A 22,514-nucleotide genomic window follows, 5' to 3' on the forward strand; every position below is an offset into this window, starting at 1 on the left:
TTCAGGTGTGTCACCTGTGAGTGGGGACATTTGCTGTGAAAGAGACCATCGAGGAGGATAGAGCATGGGGTTTGAGCAAGGCCTTTGTACGTTATAAAGTATCACACAAATGTTTATTACTTGTTACTCTCTTTACGGCCCAAGCAGCTTCCTCCACACCATCTGTGATGCACCTGGAAACCCTGAAGAAGCCCGCACGGTGCTGTGCTTGTTCAGTGATTACACTCAGCCACTCTACTGAGCACCCGCTGTAGGCCAGGATCTTCTCTAGGCCTGGAGAGCTAGGACGTAGGGTGAACAAAACAAAGCAAATGGCAGTTAAGTGGCACAAAGCAAATTAAAGTGGGTTAAGGGGCCAGAGATGGACGGAGATGGGGTGTGACAGTTTGGCTCGGACCATCAGTGACTCTTGAGTAGAGAGATCTGGCCAAGTGAATGAATGAGCCTTGCGGTAGTGTGTCAGGGTATGGATGAGGTTGTTATTTAATTGAATCTTTTCAATAATCCTAGAAGGCGGGTATTTTTATATGAAAGGATATGGGAGCAAGGAGGTGGGAAGCAAGGTACCCGAGCAAGCAGGGCAGGGGAGCACAGGGCGTGTCTCGTCCTGCAGCACTGCTCCCCATCCCGTGCCCACACTGCCCCTCTCTTTCCACCATCAGCCACGTCATCCTGTCCTCCTCTTTCTCTTCCCACCCTGCTGACATGGGCCTTTCTTCAACTTTCCTGTGTTGCTGATTTTAAGCTCTGAGCTGGATCTCGCACATGCTCATTCCTTTCCACCTCCTCAGCCAGGTCATCGTCATCTCTTGCTAGCAGAAGCTCCCAACTGCCCTCTGTGCTTCCAGTTCATTCTCTGAGCAGCAGCTCAGGTGATCTTTTGCAAATGTAAATTGGATTGTGTCACTCTGTGTTGAAAATCCTCCAGTGGCTTCCCACTTGTGCTCAGAATAAAACTCACACTTCTCGCCCTGACTCTAGCCCGGTGCGATCCCGCCTCTGCCTACCTTTCCAACCTTTTCTTGTGCCACTTTCCCCCTTGTGCACTCAGATCTTTTTTCAGTTCCTGAAACATGTCATGCTCTATGCCCTTTACATTCTGATCCAAGCGCATGTACCCCCTGAGCTCTAGCCAAGTTTTCTTCATTTTGAGTCTTCAAATTAAATGTCACTTGTGCAGATAGGCCTCCTCTAGTCCCCCAGCTTAAATTAGGTCTCTCTTGCTATGATAGACTATGATGCCATGAAAACAGAGGCTGGCCATGGTAGGCAGGCTTCACCGCAGCCCCAGTGATCTCACCTCCTGGCTTTCACAGCCTTGGGTAATTCTTACCCCTTCAGTGGCATCTGAACCCAGTGATTTGATTTGAATCAATAGAATATGGCAAAGGTGCAAAGATATCAATTCTTCAATTAAGTTACAAGAGATCATGACCTTTGCCTTGCATTCTTGGCCTGAACACTTTGTTGAAGCAAGTTATCATATTGGAGAGACCCAAGTGGCAAGGAACTGGGGGCGGCTTCTGGTCAACATCCATCCAGGAACTTGGGCCCTCGAGAAACTGAGGTTGGAAGTAGAGCTTTCCTCGGATGAGCCTTCAGGGGGAACCACAGACTCTGGGCTGACGTCTCCAGTGCAGCCTTGTGAGAGGTTGTGAAGCAGAGGACCCAGGTATGCCGCACGTGGTTTCCACTCCAAAGAAACCGTGAGATAATAAATGTGTGTTGTTTTCAGGTACTCAGTTTTGGACTAATCTGTTATGCCACAACAGGTGACTCTCACACGGTCTGAACGTTCATTCATAAACATTTTTTTAATGAATGAATGATTGCCTCTTTCATGCTGTGAACATATTAAGCAAGATTGGGGAAGGAAGTGTCCCAAGACACCAAGATCAAGCTTATAATCTTTGTAGCTCTCAGGTCTCATAGGGCTTTATTTCCCAGGCCACATAGCAAACTGAATAGAAGGCCTGTTGCCTTCCTGAAAAGCTAGTTTTAAGCAAATGACCTTACCTTTGACCATTCTCAAGACTATCTCTTGATCCTCTCGGGATCCGGTGTTCTAATAAGATAAATTCCGAAACCCGATATGCATTGTTTCTGACAGTGCATGAATTCTCCAACTGCACAAATAACCCCACCCTTTTTCCTAGTTATCAGTGATGCCACGCTCATGTGATAATGCCCCGAAATGAATAATTTATGGTTTATGAGTACACTTCATGAATATACAGGATGCCATATAAAATAACATAAATGTTTCCTAATAGAATTAATACACTTTCCAAGCAGTTCAGCTTGAGGCAATTATTGCACTTCCTGGGAGATACAAATTACTTTGCCCTCAGCCTCATGCCAAATAACCCCCCTAAGACACACACTAATTACCCAGAAATACACGGCCTGCCATAGCTCATTGACTAATTGACAATCAGTTTAAAACTTCAGCAAAATATCTTAAAACTTAGGCTTCGCATTTAGCAAGGAAACCCATTTTGTTTATCTCCCCATTTTGGTCTGCCTCATTGGCAGAGCTGTAGCTTGGCTTGTCAGTAATGACTGAGCAGACTTATTATAACGATCAATGGTAAAGGAACAGCATTCCATCATAGCATGTAGCATTTCCATCTTTCATTTCTGTGATTCTATTAAGAACAATTACCAATATTATATCCGTTAATATGGTACAAAAATAGAATGCAACAGTTACTGCTAATGTGGTCCATGAAGCTCACGGTATAGCCGCAGCCACCTGCTTCCTCTTGCACTTGGAAGATGTGCCTTTCCGTGCCCTGTGCCCTTTACCTTCTGATCCGGGCACGTGCACCCAGAGTTCGTGCTGCACCTTCATGCCTTCCTCCTGCTTCAGAAAGAAGCTCTGGGCCAAAGCCAAGGCCTTGGGAATGATTCCAGACTATATCCTTCCTATCTACAAGTCACTGTTGGCAACCTCCCTTCGTTAGCAAGTGTATGCACCTCCCTGTGCTTGAGTCTTCTTTCAGAACATTCCAAGAGTTGACATGTCATCTCAAAACTTTTTCTGGATTTTCTAGGACGGTCCAGTCTTGTAAGGGATGTTTACCCAAATTTCAGACAACTGACTTGTAATGAAATATCTGGGACATAGCCCGTTCATGCACTGGAGATGGCTGTCGCAGGTGGTGTGGAACAGATCCGGAGGGGTACAGAGCTAGGAGATGCAATTGTCGTGGGATCGTTTGACTGGTGCGTCATCTGGTTGCAGCCACAGAATAGTCAAACAGGAGTGGCTTGAACAGTTAGGAAATTATCTTTCTCACAGAACAAGACTTCCAAAGGCAAGAAGTCAGGGGCTGGTGTTGCGGCTCGTTGATGGCATCAAAGTCCCCGCTCCTTCTGTCTTTCTCCTTTTCCATCCTTGACATGTGGCAGGTCGTCTCCTGTTCTGGAAGTAGGAGAGGGGTCTGCACCAGCTGTGTCTAATGCTTCCAACAGGAAAGTGCAAGCTCTGCCCTACATACTCATCACACTTCAGCTTAGGTCTCAGTAGCTAAAACTGTGTCACACTGGCCACTTTGGCTAGAATGCAGGCCTGGAAATGGTGTTTAGCTGGGCACGGTGCTGTCCCTAATAAATCAGGGCTCTTTTAGCAAGGGGTACATGGACACAGAAGTGGGGGGGAGGATAAGTGAGTGTGTCATAAGTGGGAAGTTCTGAGAGAAGAAGAGATTGTCTAGGCTGGAATGTGAGGGATGGGTAAGATTTAGGCAGGAGACAGGAGAGGAAAAAGATCTTTGGTAAAGCTAACAGTGAGTAACTCTGTGCAAGGAAGTATGAGTGGCATGTCTAGGAGATTGGGGGAACATTGCTCCAAGAAATTTTGTTCTGAGAAGTTGGAAAAAAAGTCAGCAGAGTGAGGTGTGTCCAGTTCTGGGAGGAACCTCCCCCCATCCCTGCCCCCAACACATTCCCCCCTCATGCTTCCTTCTGGAGCCTCCTTGGTCAGATTCAAGCATACTTTCTGACCAAAAAGAATGAAATCTTGGGGTGCCTGGGTGACTCAGTCGGTTAAGTGTCCAACTTCAGCTCAGGTCATGGTCTCACTGTTCGTGTGTTCGAGCCCCACATCGGGCTCTCTTAGAGCCTGGAGCCTGCTTCAGATTCTGTGTCTTCCTCTCGCTTTGCCCCTCCCCTGCTCATGCTCTCTCTCTCTCTCTCTCTCAAAAATCAATAAACATTAAAAAAAAGAAGAAGAATGAAATCTTAAGAGGATTCTGCTCCCTGTACTTTGATCTCTCCTCTAAGCCAGTTGTTTGCAACACTGGCTACACATTGGAATAACTCGGGAGAAGTTGTAAAAATCCTGATACCAAGGCCATTCCCCCGACCAATTAAGTCAGACTCTGGGTGGGGTAAGTGGAGTGCTGGTAAAAGTTTAATAACTGGCTCCTTAGGGAAAAAAAAAAAAAACCCATGCATGTATATACATAGCTAAATTTATTATAAATTGTACTGATACAAAGAATGTGTAGCCTACCACTTACAAACGATCATAAAAGACAGTACTCTTTTTTTTTAAGAGTATTTTTTAATTTTAAGTATTTTTTTTTGAGAGATAGAGACAGAGCATGAGTGGGGGAGGGGCAGAGAGAGAGAGAGAGAGAGAGAGAGAGAGAGAGAGAGAGAAAGACACAGAGTCTGAAGAGGCTCCAGGCTCTGAGCTGTCAGCACAGAGCCTGGTTCGGGGCTCGAACTCACAAGCCGTGAGATCATGACCTGAGCTGAAGTCAGACACTTAACTGACTGAGCCACCCAGGCGCCCCTAGACAGTACTCTTTATTATAGAATGTTCTTTAGGCCATTGATTCTCAGATAATGCTTTCCTTTTTTCTTTTTTTCTGAGCTCTTGTGTCTGTAGTTAGCTTATGGCTGTGATTCGACTGTGATTTCACACAATCAGACTGCACACGAATGCTTGGTTACTGTCCAAACTCAACCATTGACTCATGGATGTGATTCCATCATAAATGTTAGTTGACATTTTCGTTTACGTTGACAAAGAAGATGAACACGAAACAACAAAGATATATGTTGGAACTTCACTTGTTCATCAGTGACACAAGAGACTTCTTTGCTGATGAGGCCTTAGTTTTCAAATACTGGAAGAATAGTTCCTTAATTTTCTATGCCATTCACCATGTGACATTTAGAGATACGATACACTTTTAAGTTTAATTTGTATTTTTAACCTCTCACCTGTCCCTTTCATAAGTCTAGACCAGGGCTTGGCTAAGTTTTTCCAGTAAAGAAACAGATAGTAACTATTTTCTGTTCTGTGGACCAGAAAAGGTCTTTTTCTCCTTGCCCCCCTTTTTATTTTTATTTCTATTTTTTTTTAATGTTTAATATTTATTTTTGTGTCAGAGAGAGAGAGAGAGAACAAGAGCGCATGCACAAGTAGGGAAGGGGCAGAGAGAGAGGGAGATACAAAATCCAAACTAGGCTTCAGGCTCTGAGCTGTTAGCGTAGAGCCTGACGCAGGGGTTGAACTCACAACTGTGAGATCATGACCTGAGCTGAAGTTGGATGCTCAATAGACTGAGCCACCCAGACGCCCTTGTGCCCCCCCTTTTTTTTTAAATTTTTTTTAACGTTTATTTATTTTTGAGACAGAGAGAGACAGAGCATGAATGGGGGAGGGTCAGAGAGAGGGAGACACAGAATCGGAAACAGGCTTCAGGCTCCGAGCTGTCAGCACAGAGCCTGACGCGGGGCTTGAACTCACGGACCGCGAGATCACGACCTGAGCCGAAGTCGGCCGCTCAACTGACTGAGCCACCCAGGTGCCCCTGCGCCCCCTTTTTAAAACAATCTTTAAAAATGTAAAAACTCATGAGTCATGCAGAAACAGACTGTAGGCCAGTCTTGGCCTGTGCACTGTAGTACGCCCATCCCTAATCCAGACATCAACACAGCAAATCAAGCCCTGATTTATAGTATTTGCTGATTCCTGTGGTGTAAAGATTCCATAAGCCACCAGTGTGACAGCCCTGAATGTGGAGCTGGGCAGAGATGCATGACGACACATCATTAGGTAGTGTTTCCACCATTCAGGTGCAACAGACAATCCCAAGAGCATAGACAGTAGTCTAATAATCAGAAAGTGATGAATGTTGAGTATTTACCACCTTTATTTTATTTTTTAAAACTTTTGAAGTGATTTTTTAATGTTTTATTTATTTTGAGGGGGGGAAGGGGGAGAGAGAGAGGGAGAGAGAGAGAATCCAAAGCAGGCTCCTCGCCCAGTGCAGAGCTCAGTGCAGGGCTCCAGCTCATGACTGTGAGATCATGACCTGTGCCCAAATCAAGAGTCGGATGCTTAGCTGACTGAGCCACCTAGGTGCCACAAATACCTCTATTTTTAATAAGACTCATTTATTTGTGTGCTTATATAATCTTTTTTTGCATAGTGGCTGTGTTTAACAACTGGCTTTGGAAATGTAGCATTTTCTTGTGAGCTGGGAAGAATTGGCTCTGGTACACCAATAGATGGGATTCAGGTGTCTTTCTGTGAGGGGAGGGTATTTTTTTTTTTTTTTACTGTTTTATTTATTTTTGAGACAGAGAGAGATAGAGCATGAGCAGGGGAGGGGTAGAGAGAGAGGGAGACACAGAATCCAAAGCAGGCTCCAGGCTCCGGGCTGTCAGCACAGAGCCTGACGCGGGGCTTGAACTCACAAACCGTGAGATCATGACCTGAGCCGCAGTCGGACGCTTAACCGACTGAGCCACCCAGGTGCCCCGGGGAGGGTATTTTTTTAATAGACTTTATTTTTTAGAGCTGTTTTAGGTTCACAGTAATATTGAGCAGAAATTACAGAGATTTCCCGTTTACTCTCTGCCCCCACATGTGCATAGTCTTCCTTTTATTATCAACACCCCCCAGCAGGGTGCTGCATTTATTACGGTTGATGAACCTCCACTGTCACCTCATTATCACCCAGAGTCCATGGTTTACATTACAGTTCACTCTTGGTGTTGTACATTCTATGGGTTGGACAAATTTATAATGACACATATCCACCATTATAGTATCATAAAGGGTAGTTTCGCTGCCCTGAAAATCCTCTGTGCTCTGCCTCCTCACCCCTCCCTCCCCTCTCCACACCCCCTGGCAACCACTGATTTTTTTTTTTTTTTTTTACTGTCTTCATAGTTTTGCCTTTTCTGAAAAGTCATATAGTTGGGCTTATACAGTATGTAGCATCTCAGTTGACTTCTTTCACTTGGCAGTCTGCATTCTGCCTCTGCCTTTCCCAGTAGTCAACTCCTGGTCTTGTCACACCTGAGTTATTGCCACTCTGCCAGCCTCCTGTGGTCACCTGCTCTAATTAACCACCATGCCTTCTCTTCTGCCGACACAGGTAAGTCAGCAGCCTCAGTCTTGATTATTTATTTGCAACTCCAGGGCTGCACTCCCCCATCTTCCTCCTGGAACTAGTGCCTGGCACAGTCCGTGCACAATAGATATTAGAAGAACGAGCTTTCCAAGGACAATCCAGTTTCCACCACGGCTCTGTAGGCAGGCGAAGCCAGGTCATGGAGGCCTATCATGAAAGTCATTTACGTATTTGATCTCAGATCCATCATCTACCTTCCCCACTTTGAACCTCGACATACTGACCTCCTGCAAGCTTCCTTGTCACCTGGCTTTGGAGATAGTGTGGTCTGTGGAAGACTGGCGAGCAACGGGAGAAAAGGAGCCAGAGTATTCCCCACTTTTTCTTCCTGCCCTGGGTGGTGTCACCGCAGTGTCTGTGCCCTGTTCCACACTCCAGCTCCTACTTACCAGTGCCTTCTGTGATCGTAGCTTCCTGGATAGCCCCGGCTCCGGGGCTCTGCTCTTCTCTGGCCCCAGGTACTGGCTCCCACTTGTGCTCATTTGCCTTACCATCCCTTTCACCTCGTTCAACATCTTTGTAACAACTCCCCAGCATTCCTTCTCTTGAGGTTCTTTCTTAGCAGGACCTTGTCAGATTCAGTTTGATACGCTTGGCTGAGGATTCTGGGCTTCATGCTTTATGGAGGGTGGTAGGACAATGCTGAAGGTTTCTGAGGAGGAAATGGATATGATCAAATGGGTCTTTTAGGAGGATTCATTTAGCAGAGGTGGAAGGAATGGACTATAGGATCTATGGATCCCTGGAAGATGTGTAGATAGCCTTTACGAGTCTGTGGATATTCTACAACTGTATACAAAATTTTGTGTATATGTGTGTAAGTGTAAGTGAATTTTTTCTGTGGAGGGAGGCCATGCTTTTCATCACATTCTCTGTGAGATTCTAATGGTGTTAAGAACTACTGGGCTAGAAGTAGGGAGGCCAGTTAGGAAGCTAAGTAGTTCAGTGTGTCACTGAGGGTTCTGGCAAAAAACAGCATTCACCTGAGAATGTTCCGGTGGCGGCCTTAAAGAAGAGAGTGCATTCAGAAATATGGGCAGGGTTAGATGAATGAGCAAGAAGCATCGGGGCACCCAGAGATCAGCATCAATAGGAAGCTATCAGCACCTCCCCGTCCCCTGCCCAAGGACTATAGGGCAAGGGGATAAGACTGAATGAAGGGGGCCCAGGACAGCTGGAACCCCGGAGGAGAGGCCACTCTGTGGAGCAGGAGTGCTGGAGGGATCAGCCTCTTCAGAAATGGGGGATCAAAGCAGGGAGCCTTGAAGGAAGGCACATGCTGGCCTTTCTCCTCCCACTCTCTGATCGACTATCATCAGGGCCTCCCCATGGTCTCTAATCACCAAGGTTTAGAGAGGCTAACCTTCCAAGTGAAGCTGGGTGATGTGATCAGCAGGGCCAGAGCAGGGCAGCAAGTGTGGGTAAATGGATGGACTGAGACAGAGCAGTGTCCCAGAAAATAAATAACACACAGAGAACATGTTACTTAGAACTTCTAGAATTGTCGAAAAGGGGCTCGGCAGAGTTGGATCTGACTTCTGACTGATTTCTGACAAATCACCGTCTGATTTCTGAATTCTGCTTTTTATCAGACTGTCCTACACTAGGTTGGCCCTACCCAGAGACACCAGATAAAGAGAAGCAAATATAGAGGATTTTGTTGTTGTTGTTAACTTTGTCCTTCCACTACTGCTTATAAGCTCTTTGACATTGGAAGTCACAGAATGTCCCTGAGCCTCCCTCATCCATAAAGTCTGAAAGTTGCATTTGATGTTCTCTGTGGTGCCTTCTGGCTTGAAAGTTTAATGATGCTGTAAGGGGGGCTTTGGCTTCCTTCCTGTGAAGGGCGTTCAGTGTTCTGGCTCCTTCCAAATAGGTGAGCAACCTTCCCTTGCCTGCCATCATCTGTGAAGCCTGGAGACCAGCAAAGGCAGCAAGTACCCTGTCCCTCTGAGGAGCCGACTGCAGGCTGTTAGCATTTTATCGACTTTGGCTGTGCTGTTAGTTTTTAGAATTCGTAGTGAGACGCTTTCATAGATGTTTGAGTCAAAGTGTTCCCTGGGCCGAAGGAGCATAGTTTTGAAGATATGTTTGCATTCTGTCTGTGTTCTAGAGAGGCCTAATATAAAGAAACAACCCAGCAACTCTGCTTGGGAGGGATTGGGGAGAGTTGCTGAAAGGAGCTTGCTTTTGTACGCGTTTCAGAGATTTAATTTTATTAGCCGATGCAAATGATCTGTTCCACACATGTAAAACAAAAGGACAAGAAAATGATCCCTGTGTCAACATCAGGATGTCTGACTTAAAATCCCATTCAAATAACTCCCTAAAAATGATCAGACACTGAATACATTATTTTTCTGACTTTGACAAAACCAGTCTGCACAAAGAAGCGGCCCCATGAGGTTATGGATAAACCAGCCACGTTAAAACTCCGGCATTTTCATGTCAGTCACAGATTTTCTTAAGGGCCAACTCACTGTTTAAGGACTAATGTGTTTGGAGAGGGGAAAAAAATCGCACTGTGTTATTAGGCAGAATCCCCTTTATATACAGGGATTGGATCAGTTTGACCCTGATTGTGTTGCCTGCTTTATTGTCCTACTTCAAACACGGGGCCCTGGGCATCATCTTAAGGAAGGGCTGATTGAACTGTCGGCCTGACACTTGTCAGCTGTGGATAATACGGGTTTCAGTCCGTCATGCTCACACATAAATGAACCATGACAGAGATAGACTGTTGAATAGAAAAAGCAGTTTTACTGTGGATAACCTTTCTTGAATAAATGCAACAAATAATAAAGTCTGAAAAAGGGGACATGTACCTTAGGAGAGCAGTGACGTTCCGAACCAAATGGTTATTATCTTTTGGGGCCCTCAAAAATTGCCCATCTATCAGAGCATGTGATGGAGAGAAAAGGGAGAAGTGCTATATGATTATAAGAAAAATGACGGCAGTTGAGTCCATGCAGCCTTCAGTGTGATAGCACATAACAAAACCCCGTTCCAGCTCACCGGGGTTAAAAAAGGAGGCATTGTTTGCGTACCAAATGGACTCCACAATTGTTTGTAGAAGATGGTGGCACACATCTTAATTATAACGGCAGAAAAAGAATCTGAAACTATTTCTCTCCAGCGTCTCTCCCTTTTCATTTAAAAAGAAAAAGAACTCCCCGCAGAAATGGCGGAAATTCTACATTTCAATCAAGATGGTCCAAAGAATGATTTGAATTTACAGGCCTGTAATTGGAACAAATTGGAAACAAAAGAAGAGCTGGTTGAAGCCACGTGATGTGGCCACAGTGCTACTATGTACAGTAGTCTGCTAGGAAAAAAAATCATGTTTCTTTAAAGCGAAGCTAACTCCGCTGCAAAGCTCCAAGCAATTTGCATAAATGTCTCTACCATGATTTTTTTTTTATTTATGGGCCCTAAGTTTCTAATTAAATACTAATTAATACTATCACCAGAATTGTCTCCCATCCCCAGCTCTTCATAGCTTTGTCACTTTGATTAATGCATAGTCATTTATTAACTTATTTAACAAGCCAGGGTGCCTCATGACAAACTAGATTAAATTATCCTCATAACAGTCTCATTACTGAAAAAAAGGGAGTTTTAAACTTAATAAAAATTATCCTCAATAACGTTAAAGCTTTTCCACCGCACCCTTAAAAGATAGAAATAGGTTTCTTGTTTGATTTATAATATATGGAGTTGTATAAAGCATCCATTAATAAAATTTATAAGTTCATTTAAGCTTGCACATTACAGTAGTGCTGTAGCCTTGGGTGCTTATTATTTAACTTTTGCTGTAGTTATGAAGATAATTAATGTCCTGACCAGACAGGGACTAAAATACCCACTAGAATGAGGTAATTAGAGACATAAATAATGTTTAGGTTCTTGTGCGCTGCTTTCTAAATTAATTGTTTTGTTTTCCACCCAAACTTGATAAAGAAGAAAATAAGAGTTTACCAAGGAAGCGTACGGTGAAGGTGAGGTGTTTGTTTCTGGCGGATCTAGAAACTGTTAAGAAGCCTCACAGTGTCTGGCCTGGAGGAGGGAGCTGGGTGTGCCGGGGCATTCAGCGCTTCCCCGGGAAACCCTGGGCCCTCCTTGCTCTCTGGCGCCCTCCAGTGGTCAGGTCCTGGAGGCGAGCACACCTTGCCGGCCTGCGGATCAGTGGACCCCGGAAGCCCAGCGGGGTGAGTCAGAAATGAGAACTGAAGGAAGTGTCTTCATACAGCGATGGTGTAAGCTTCTCAGTCAGACTCGGAGGAGGAGAGCCCCCGGCGCGGGGGGGGGGGAGCCGAACAAGTCTATGGCAGCAGATCTTTCATGCTGACGAAGCAGAACATGGGAAGCTGTGGCAGAGGTCCTGCTGGTCTCAAAACAAGTATGTGTCCAGACATTAGAACATATGTGGAGCGCTGACCCGCAGTGGGGTGTGTTACCATAGGAATGCAGCACGTCCTTGGGCTTATTCTGTTCTCGTTTTCTGTTTCTTGCTAAGATAGCACTCTCGTTGAGATTCCTAGGTAATCTGGCAGGAGGGCGGTGGAAATGCATGCACCGATGGAAACATGTCTGTTAGTTGAGCTTCCTTATGGCCTGTGGTGTCTCGAGTCTTTGGGTGGGGGTGTTGGAAAGGGGCACTAGCTCCCTTGTTGCAGGTAGAGAGCTGACGCTCTGTATGGATATCCCTTCACCATTTGCGAAGCCCTTTGACACGCATGCTGAGTCCCTCCAGAATCCTCTCACTGTGGTTGCTGAGGGCCTCTCACTGTGGTTGCTGAGGAGCCACGTGGTGCCTTGGATCCACACAGTGACCTATTGGTTACTCCAGCCCTGGGAAGAGCGCCTGGTTCCTTTCCTTTTGGTTTCCGGTGTTACCACCCCCCCCCCCCACTGCTGCACCTCCCCTCCATTTCTTCTCTCTCATGCCCTCCTTCTCCCTCTCACCTTTCCTTTTAGTCCTTGATTCAGAGCAGAGATAACAATAGCTCTACCTGTTCATGTACGAAAATAGCTCACTTGTCAGAGCCGCACGGGGACCGGTGCCTCAAAAACTCTGTAAGTGGAAGAATGGTTCAGAGAATTTTCTTCAGGTTTAGAGTGTTCCGTGGTCATCGCCATCTCTAGCTCACGACCCATCCCCGGGAGGTAAGTGGATGGCAAACATCCCCATTATTTATAACCCTTGTTTAGCATTGATTAAGATTTCCATCTTGGCAGACCTATTAGTAGAGACCTATTAGTAGATGTGGCTTTGGCCCAAAATAGATCAACATTAGGCCAGGCCTCAGGTCCCTGATTTCCTTAGTTTCCCCCTGGCAACTTTGAGTCCAGTGTACTAAGTACCCGGCTGGCCCAGTGTTCATTTTGGGCAAGTGGGCCCCGTTAAGTTAAGCAGGGCCCCTAAGAACCATGTGAGATGTCCTAGGTTAATTAAAATAATGTACAGTAAGGGAAGAGCTCATGGTCAACACAGGAGGGTGAGAGCCCAGGGGGCTCTTATTCCTGCCTAGGTCCTTCCATTTGTGTCTCCCTGGGCTTTATCATGATGGCCTGAGATGTGGAGTGGCAGAGGGGGGATGGTGGCAAGATGAGAGGGGATTAAGGATTAAGGATGCACAGTTGGGAAAAATAGAGAAGTAACTGTTTTCAGTGGTTCTCAAACTTTCACGGGCAAAACAATGCAGATTCTCTGGCTCTGGTTTCAGAGTTTCTGATGCCATCTGTCTGAGGCCCAGGAGTCTGCATTGCTAATAGGCCTGTGACTCTGATGTAGGGGTCAGTCCGTGGACCCCTGGTTATAAAATATTGGTCTAGGTAGGGGGGTACAAAGAGAAGATGGAAGAACTGACAGGAGGGGAGAGAATTTTGCCCGAATCATCTTCACCCCTCTGAGAAAGTGCCATAGTTGTTATGTGTCCTTCTAAAGGCCCAGCTTACCTGGGGATGCGTCTCCAGGTGACAGGTGGCAGGCAGGGGGCAGGGAATGGACAGATGTGAAAGATCCCCTCACCAGAGGAGTGTTTGGTCACAAGCACATCTCCTTAGCTCTCCCCAGCACGTCTGCTAAGTGTCTGCCCTGTCCTCCTTATTGCATCCACCGCAATCAAAATTCGTCACTCCCCTGTCCACCTCTTCCTTCTGACAGCCGAGGAATCCTTCTGTGAGGGGAGTCTGAAGGAGATGGGGGTGCAGTAGGACCCTGAGCCCAGGCTCTGGGGAAAGAGAAGACTGTCTGGAGGGGCCCTAATGCCTCCCTCCACAGCACCCCACCCCCTCCCAGAATAGGGAAGGTGAGGCATGGGCTTTGATTAAGCTGTCTCAGGCGCACATGGCCTAAGTCAGGCTGGGGTCAGCTGCACAGTGTCTGGCTTCTGACGGCCAGTCTGTTGGGTGGGTCCGTGTGCGACAGGTGCTGTGAGAGCAAGTGTTCCTCACACCGCTTCAGAACTGAGCACACGCTCAGCTGGGACCTCCTGACCCACTGGGCTTTCTCCACGTGCTCCTCATGCCTTTACCACGATGCAGGCGGGGTGGTGGGTGTGACACGTGTACACAGTTCAGCACAACAAACACTACTGGGTCACAGGCAAGTGCCAGGCACTGTGCTGGGCACTGGTGATACAAAGATGAAGGGAGTTTTCTTTCCAGTTGGCTTGACTGTGCTCCCAGAGGCTATCAGCTATGTTGCCCTCAGGGGAAAGGCTAAGTCTGGAGAGGTCACCTGGGGCTCAGCCGGTTCCCCAGCTTCATGCAGCCACCTGGTATAGAAAGGGAGCCTCATGGCTAGATGGATTCAGGTTTGGTTTGCAGGGTGAATGTGACTGAGGGAAAAAAGTGACAGGGCTTAGGACTGTGGCTCTCAGACTGGGGTGTGCAAACCTCCAGGGACTGTGTGAGACAACCCACCCGGAATGAGCCGAGAATACCAAAGCTCTTACTATATTGGTCATTCGAAATCTTGTCATATATGCCTTTCTGTTTTTGTGGAATGTTCTAAAATGAAGGAAGGTCAGTCCAGTAGTAAACTTTATGCAATTTATGAAGGAAGGAAGGAAGGAAGGAAGGAAGGAAGGAAGGAAGGGAGAGAGGAAGGAAGGAATGTCAGAGATAGGTGGTCAGTTATGTTTCTTGTTTCACGTTGGATGTGTATCATGAAATGAACTGACAGGTCATGGGTTAGAGTACTGCCAAAAGAGTGGCTGAAGCTCTGGGTCCTGGAGTCTGGGCTGGAAGGAGAAGGAAGCAAAACCTTGAGGGAGCCGAGAAGATGGGGAATGTGGAGAGAATGGGGGATGGCAGAGCTCCAGCTGATGCAAAGTCAGAGTTAGTGGATTTAAGGGAACGAGGTCTCAGGAGAGGAAGATGAGATCAGAGAGCCGGAGGAGGACTGAAACTGCCTCGGGTGGAACAAGGCGGGTGATTCAAAAACCGCCTTGTAAAACAGGGCAGGGAGGGAAGGAAGGGGAGTGGGGGCCGGTGCAGTGGATGCACTGTCCACGTGGACATTAACGTGCCTGACTTGATGGCAGATTGCTGGATAGAAAAAAAGATGGTAAGCCACTAAGGTGCCTTTAGAAGGTCTGTGGGGGGTAGTGGTGGGCAACCAAGTGGCACAGGGAGGGAAGGAGGGATTGACTTGAAGGAAAATGAGTAAAGGTCTCTTTGAGGAGAAAGGAGGACAGATCTGGGAGTCTGGGAAGAGTGGAGAGGAAGGAGCAGTGCCCAGGCTCCAAAGGAAGCAGGAAAAGAAAGTTCCCTACCCCTAGGCTAATACTGAGGAGGTTGCTTACCATGGAACAGAGTTCCAGAGGATTAGAATCAGGCGTGCAGTGGGAGTAGGTGTCAGAGGAGGGGAGGGGAGCAGGCTGGAAGGAACCCTGCCCGCACTGGTCAAGGCTTGGCCTTCTCCACCGGGGGGGGGGGGGGGGGGGGGGGCAGGGGCCTGTTTGGTGGGTTGCAGAATAAACTTTGAAATCATAGGTGGCATTTTAAAAAAAGGAATATACAAATGTCTTTTTCCTTCAAAACCACAAAATATGTTATCTATGGACATGCACAGTGACAGCCATAAACCATCCTGTACCTTGTCAACTGAAACCCATAACCTGTTCTTTAGTTTTCAGTTTCTCTGACCTTATTGGTGAGAATCATGCTTTGAACTTCTGGTAACAGTTCATTAGTGGTGATCATGCGCGATCTGAGGCATCAGAACATGCTACCTCCATGCCACCTTCACCCACCGTGCCCATGCCAGGCTCCTCCTCCTCTTCGGGGTCTTCGAGATCACTTGTGCTCGGTTTCACACAGCAGGGAAGCAGCCCTTAGTACCTTAATAGTGCCGACAGTGCCTTTCCCGCCCTAGCCGCAAAATCTCGGAGTGAAGCATCACAACCAACTTCGGAATGGTTTTGCCTAACGTTCTCAGCTGTCAAGGGCCCTTCTGGTGTTCTTGGCAAGGTTATTGCAGACAGTCTGAATGTTTTCAAGAATAATTTCTGCATTGGTTTTTGAAATCTTCATTCATTGGATTTAGTGAGTCCAAAGGTGAAACACATGGAAGCCAAGCCCAGCCACCTCCTTAGCAAGATGCCTTCTTCAAAACCAGCTGTAGCAGCCCCCAGTTGCATCGGGAAGGCTTCCTTTCCATTCACTGTACCTCAGTTGTCCCGCCAGACTGCAGCATGGCTGTTGTATCTGAACATTTGCCATATGCTCATTCAGTTCTCCCTCTTCGTCCTCACTAGCAGCAACCTTTCTTGAATACGTTTTTCAGCTTGTGACTCATCACCTTTCCCTTTCAAGAGCGAGGAGTCATCTTTGGTCTCAATGAATTCTACTTTTCTGAGGCCAAATATCTTCAAGATTTAGGGTCAGCCCCTCTCCAAACACCTGCAAATGCATTTAAAAATGGGTCAGTTCCAGGGTAGAGTTTTTCTTTTATGATACCAAATGTATTCATAATACATTATGCAGGTGTTTTGATGAGAATCCAGAAACATCTTGAGACACCATATTTCTCAGAAATGTGAGAATTTAAGACCATTGCTGTTCCAACAAGTCTTGTGTATAGAGCTTTTTATTGCATTCATTTGCATTATTTTGTTTACTTCTCAGAACTCTGTCAATTAGTCGCAACTCCATCTCACAGATGAGAATGGAACACAGAGAAAACTCACCTAAAGTCACACACTAGGAAGACGGTGGAGCCAGGGCTAGGCCCGGTGTTCTCTACACTAGATCATTCTGCCTTTCAGAATTAAGGGCCAATCAGACAATAAGATCATTCCACAACCAGGCACCTGGCAGGTTAGAGCTGAAAGAGACCCCTTTCTGTATTTAGTTCAAGCCCTACCTTCCTAGATATTCAGTAAATGTATCTAATTAGAAAAAAAAAAACGTGAATCATTTGACTGTATACCTATAAATATTATCCCTGGAAAGAAAAGGAACATTTGGTAAATGTACAAAAGATATGGGAAAAATTTGCATGTTATCCTTGTGGAGGGACCATGTTAATCTTGTCTGTATTGTTCCAGTTTTAGTATACATGCTGCCGAGCACTCTCCAGAATATTTTAAAACGAACATACCACGATAGAAAACACCAAAATGTATCACATATAGTAAAGGTCAGTATTGTTTTGTGAGACTTTTGTGTTGGTTGCATATATTTGTAGATACTGCAGGTCATGATAAAGAATTTATTTCATGCTGTGGATTGTGCTAACAAATGGCGGAAGGCCACTGGTGTGGTAGAAAGAGCATTGGAAAATGGGCTCAGTTACTGGACTCGAGGCGTTGCTCTGCCAGTAACCACCTGCGTGAGCTTGGCCAAGGAACTTAACCCATCAGGGCTCCATTTCTTCATTTTTAAAATGAGAGGGTCGAACTAGATGTTTTTTGAGATCCCTTTCCCTAAGATTCTATCATTCTGGTGACTCTCTCATGGCATCGATGAGACACAAAAGCCTTTGCAGCGAGGAAGGTGGGTGGAGAGAGGTGTCAGGAGCAGCAAGGCAAGCACGAGCCGGGTGCAGACACACAACTTTCCCACAACAGCTGCTGCCCCGGTGCTCATTCTTGCTGCTTGTCATCATGCTGGTAGCACCCCAAGATGTCGCCGCCACGAGGGTGTGAATGATGACCGTGCTTAAATCCAAGTTGGAGCCTGTGGACAGCAGTGGAGGTGAGGACTGCCAAGCACACACACCTGGTACCACTCTTGGCACTGCGAGGTGCTCAGAAGCAGTTCTCGATGACAAGCATGATGAATATTCCAGGGAGGAAGCAAGGGAAAGGCAACCTAAATAGAAAAAGTTGAAACTCAGGAGCCATATTTCCTCTACAGTCTATGCAGCCCTAGAGTAATAAAGGTTTTCCTTAGAAAAAAAGAGGGGAGCAATTTCAGAAAATACGCAATGTGAAATGTTTAGTATCATTCCTTTTCTGGTGTATACTAGCACTTAGTTTTCTGTAAAGAACAGGGACCAGTTATCACTTCCCACTCATTTGATGATAAGATGTAAAGTTAATTTCATGGTGGAGAAACACCCAAGAGATTGCTTGCTTTCCATTAATATAGAAGACATTTTTGACACAAGCACATAGGACGTGTACGTGTACGCATACACACATGTACACACACGAGAGCTGATACATACATTAAATGCCTAAATTATTAATTGATCTTAAGACGGCATACAACATGACAAGCAACAAGATTATCTGTGTGATATGCACCCACATGTGGAAACTGAGAGTGTGTTTTTTTTTTCTCACATAGAAACGTAATGCCAGAAAACATTCTGCCTTTGAAGAACAAGAGTACAAAGGTGTTCCAACAATTGAAGGTTACAGTTTTGCCCAATTGCTTATTATTCATTGCACTTGGAAATAGGACATGGAGGGGACAATAACCTTTCCCAGCCTGGATCTCTTTAGCATGCTTTAATTTAGTGTTACCCCCTAGGTAAGATTTAACAAGATGTCTCTGTTGGCCTGCAAAAACAAAATAAAACAAAACAAAAAAACCTGGTTGACAAGAGCCTTGTGTGTCAGGAAGCAGATCAGAAGTGGACTTGGTTGTTGTTAAACACTGTGTACTTTTAAAGAAGTAGATTAATAATTTAAGGCATTTTAGTACTTGTGGAGAGCCCTGAACTGACAGCTCTAGGGCCCATTGCCTGTCTGCAGCTCAGGTGCATCATGGGTCTAAACATGGAAACAACCCCATAGATGAGACTCTTCCAGTCACTCCAGCTAGACTGAGGAGAAGACACAGCCTGGTGGTTGAGTCTCACCATGACTGTGGCCGTGCGGCAGGCACTTCTGAACAGAGTCGGGAGGAGATGCACTTGCTAGACTCTCCTTTTTGTGTAGGTGACTGGAGAAGTTTAAGAGATGAATACTTTTTGTCATAACCTATTGTGACAGACACTAAATGCATGAGACTACTGTGGAATGTTGATGTAGCGTCTTTGGTTGGTCTGTTTACTTCCAAAAGACAAACACAAAATAAAACAAAATCCAAAACCAAAACAAAAAATAACTCCAAACAAAGTCCCAGCCACAGGAAAAAAATACCCAGCCTATACTAACCGAGTGGCCGTTATTTTTGGCTGTGGGCTGGGCTGGTGAGACGCTCTTTGGCCGGCTGTCACTGTGCACAGCCGTCTGACTGGAATTTTCGTGAGCTGGGAAAGGAATGGTTATATTTGGCCTCTGGAAGGGAAGTTGCTGAGATAGAAAGGCAGCTTTGGGTCATAGGGTTTGAGCCCATGCCAAGGGGAGGGGAAGCGGGTCACCCGTTTCCAGCTGAGGAAGTTGGTGGGACAACTAAGCTGAACCCTCTGGTAAGGTTGTGGTGGGGAGCCGACAGGGGAGTGTACCACACATCCGGGCTGGACTGCTGGAGAAGCTTGTTCCGGTCCAGTGAGCCCTGCTGCCCCTGGCTGAGCCGGCCACGATGGCCAGTGCCTGCAGCACAGGATTCACTGACATCTGTTTTCCTTCGCTTTGCCGCCAGGGCTCAGCGTAGGTTATCTCCTGGTATTGATTCATGGAAGTTTCCGTGTCGTTTACTAGTTATCATTTACACATCCTCTGTTCACTACTAGATCGTGGGTGCTTCTGTTTTACCTTCAGGATCCTCAGAGCTTCCACACACCAGGACATTTAAGAACCAAAACAGCATGAGGTTGCCCCCTTCCCCCCCGTGCACTCTGGGTTATGTATATATAAAGTAAATGATTAAATCTTCAGTTGTGTTATAAAAAGAATGACACTTGAGTCATGATAGAAAAACAAGATTGTTGTTTATGAATACACCACTGAAATATGCATTTTGTAAGGCTCATTGATTTATTTCCAATTCGAGAAACCACATAGACATACAAAATGGTTCATTAGGTATTCATTATACCTCCTTAGCTGCTTTTATTAGAAGTGCCCCTGGTGCCAATGGCAAGGTTGATGGTTTCAGGGGCTGAGTCAATGCTTGAAGCTCATCAATTTCTCATAGGCAGCTTTGGTTTAAGGTATTTCGATGATTTTATAGAAATGTTTTATCCCATTAAAAGCTGTAACTTAAACTGTGGTGCAGGGTAGGCACACATTCGATGATAAATGGCTCTGTGTAAGAGATTTCCAATTTGTCAAATCTGCATTAAAGAACTATATTTGAAATTGGTGAGAAGGTTGGGTGAATTCTCCAGATGAAAATGACATTTGTTTTATGGATCCCTCTGAAACAATTCCCCCAGAGTTTTCATTTGAATAAATCGTGTCCAAGTTCAGCACTCCAGAAACAGCTAGCCTGGTAGAGGTGTGTCGGATGCTCTTCTGGTTCCTCCTTTTAGGAAAGAGGGCTCAGTTTTCTGATTTGTAAAGGAGGCAAGACTAGATAACCTGGAGGTATGAATCTTTATACCCTGTCATTCATTTCTTCATTCATTCATTCCACATGTATTTATTGAGTAGGTGTGGGCATGTCCTCTCACTAAAGAAATGGCAACAAAACCTAGACCTCATGCTCATGGAGATGATATCCTAGGAGAAAGACAATAAACAAAGAAAATCATTTCATAGATTGGTAAGTGCCCTGAAAGCAGCAGAGTATTGTGATGGTAGGTTGTTGGCAGGTGGCCCCGCACCTCTGAGAAAGGGTCACTTCAGCTGAGAAGCCACTGGAGTGAACATCTGAAGGAGCAGCATTCCAGGAAGAGGGGCCCGCTAAGGCCATTGTGTGGCAATGCAATAGTGTGCTCAGGGAAGAGAAAGGCCTACATTTTTTCTTCATGGGTCTTCTTCCCCCACCTCTAGAGCTGTGAATATTCTGCTGCATGGAAATAATGAGACCAGGGGTGTTGTGGGACATGTGTAGAGTGGAGGGAAATGAGAAGGAGCCCCAAGATTGGGGTGGATAGCCATGTTAAGGTAGACTAGGGTATGCTGCAGTCATGAATAACTCCACGTCTCACTGCCTTAACCAAACAGTATTTCCCTGCCTATGTCATGGCCTGATTTGCGTCTGATGGTGCCTCTCTCTGCAGGGAAGCAGATTCTTGGTATCATGTGTCTCCACCATCTTGAAGTCCTTTCTTTGCAGCCTCATGACTTGGGAGGGGAGAATAAGTAGAAGTCTGGATTAAATGTTTTAGGGGCCAGGGATGCACTGGCCACTTGACTGGAATCCAGGTTCATGACTCTAAGTATAAGGGAGGCTGGAAGACATGATCTTGCTGTGAGCTGAAGGAGGAGTAGCTGAATTGATAAACAGTCTTGCCCACAAGAAAGGAAGGAGGAAAAGGGGGAATGCATTCCCTATATCCCTAAAGTCCTGCACAGCACATGTTCCTTCATGGCCAGGAGTGCTGGCAAAGGGCTGAGTTTGTCCTCACAATGTCCTTACAATGATGGTTTCTCTCCATCCCACCAGACAATACACAGAGAAGGGGAGAAATATCCTAATCAGCTCTGGTAGGGAACTCAACCTAGATGAACCCCCAACTTTAGGCTCAAACTCAGTCATTTCACTGCCTGTTAAGAGTCTGGAGGAGAAGTCGCTTTTGATGTTAGAGACTCCTAACTCCTATTGCCTGGCCTTTCTGGCTTCCTTCTGTCTGATTTCACCCCATGTTAATCCAGCCCTGCTGTTCATACCTCAGACCATCCGCTCTAGCCAGGCCTGACTTCTTGAGGCTTCCCACTCAGCAGAAAACAGATTTTGTCTCCTGTGTTCTCCCTCTCATTCTCTTGCAATGCCTGAATGCTCCTCTCTATCAAATCCTACCATCCTTCTTAAGGTTTATTTATTTTTGAGAGAGAGAGGCAAAGAGAGAGAGAGAGACAGAAAGACACTGAATCCCAAACAGGTTCCATGCTGTCAGTGCAGAGCCTGACGTGGGGCTCAAACTTAAGAACTGTGAGATCATGACCTGAGTCGAAATCAAGAGTCAGATGCCCAACTGACTGAGCCACCGAGGTGTGCCAAATCCTACAGTCCTTCTTATTTTTGTGGAACCTTCCTTGCCTTCTCAGACTTCAATGGAGTATAATCACAAAGAGGCTGTATGTCTCTTCCGTTCAAGCTTCCCATGCTCAGGTGGGTCCCTATTTCCCCCTCCTTTAGAGACATTTCATGCAGATTGTTTTCTGGATCCCTTTCACTATTAGACTAGCCTCGATTTTGAAAATGAGGTTTATTTTCAAGTATTAGAAGTCCAGTCCAGTCTAATGTAAACCTTCAGTCTCACCTTCAACTCGGAGTTACCCTAAGTTCAGGGTTGTGCAGTTGAGAAAGAGGGGTTGATTCTCTTTTTTCCTTCCCTCTACCTCATTCCCTTGGGGGCTCTTTCAGGATTCAGGTTGGTATTGGTCAGATTAGAGGAAGAGGGGCAAAAAAATAAATCTGACATCAAGAGTCCCTACAGGCTAATATAGAGAGGCCACACAGGGCAGTCCTTTCTAGCAGAGACCATCCTCCATTCTCTGCTGGGGTGCATTTTGGGCTACTTTGAAGAACCTACTCTCTCTAATCACATAAACCTCATCC

The 22,514-nt window shown here is 45.9% G+C and overlaps 1 protein-coding gene and 1 pseudogene across 1 annotated transcript in view; one reads left to right on the forward strand and one right to left on the reverse strand.

The window, feature by feature from the left end:
• LOC109501517 overlaps positions 1-22,514 on the forward strand; it is a 94,975-nt gene that overhangs the window by 20,863 nt on the left and 51,598 nt on the right. The window lies entirely within an intron of this gene.
• Positions 16,930-17,024, reverse strand: LOC111556915 (annotated as a pseudogene).

This window comes from Felis catus, chromosome A1 (assembly GCF_018350175.1).
Source record: "Felis catus isolate Fca126 chromosome A1, F.catus_Fca126_mat1.0, whole genome shotgun sequence".
NCBI classification, from domain to species: Eukaryota; Metazoa; Chordata; class Mammalia; order Carnivora; family Felidae; genus Felis; species Felis catus.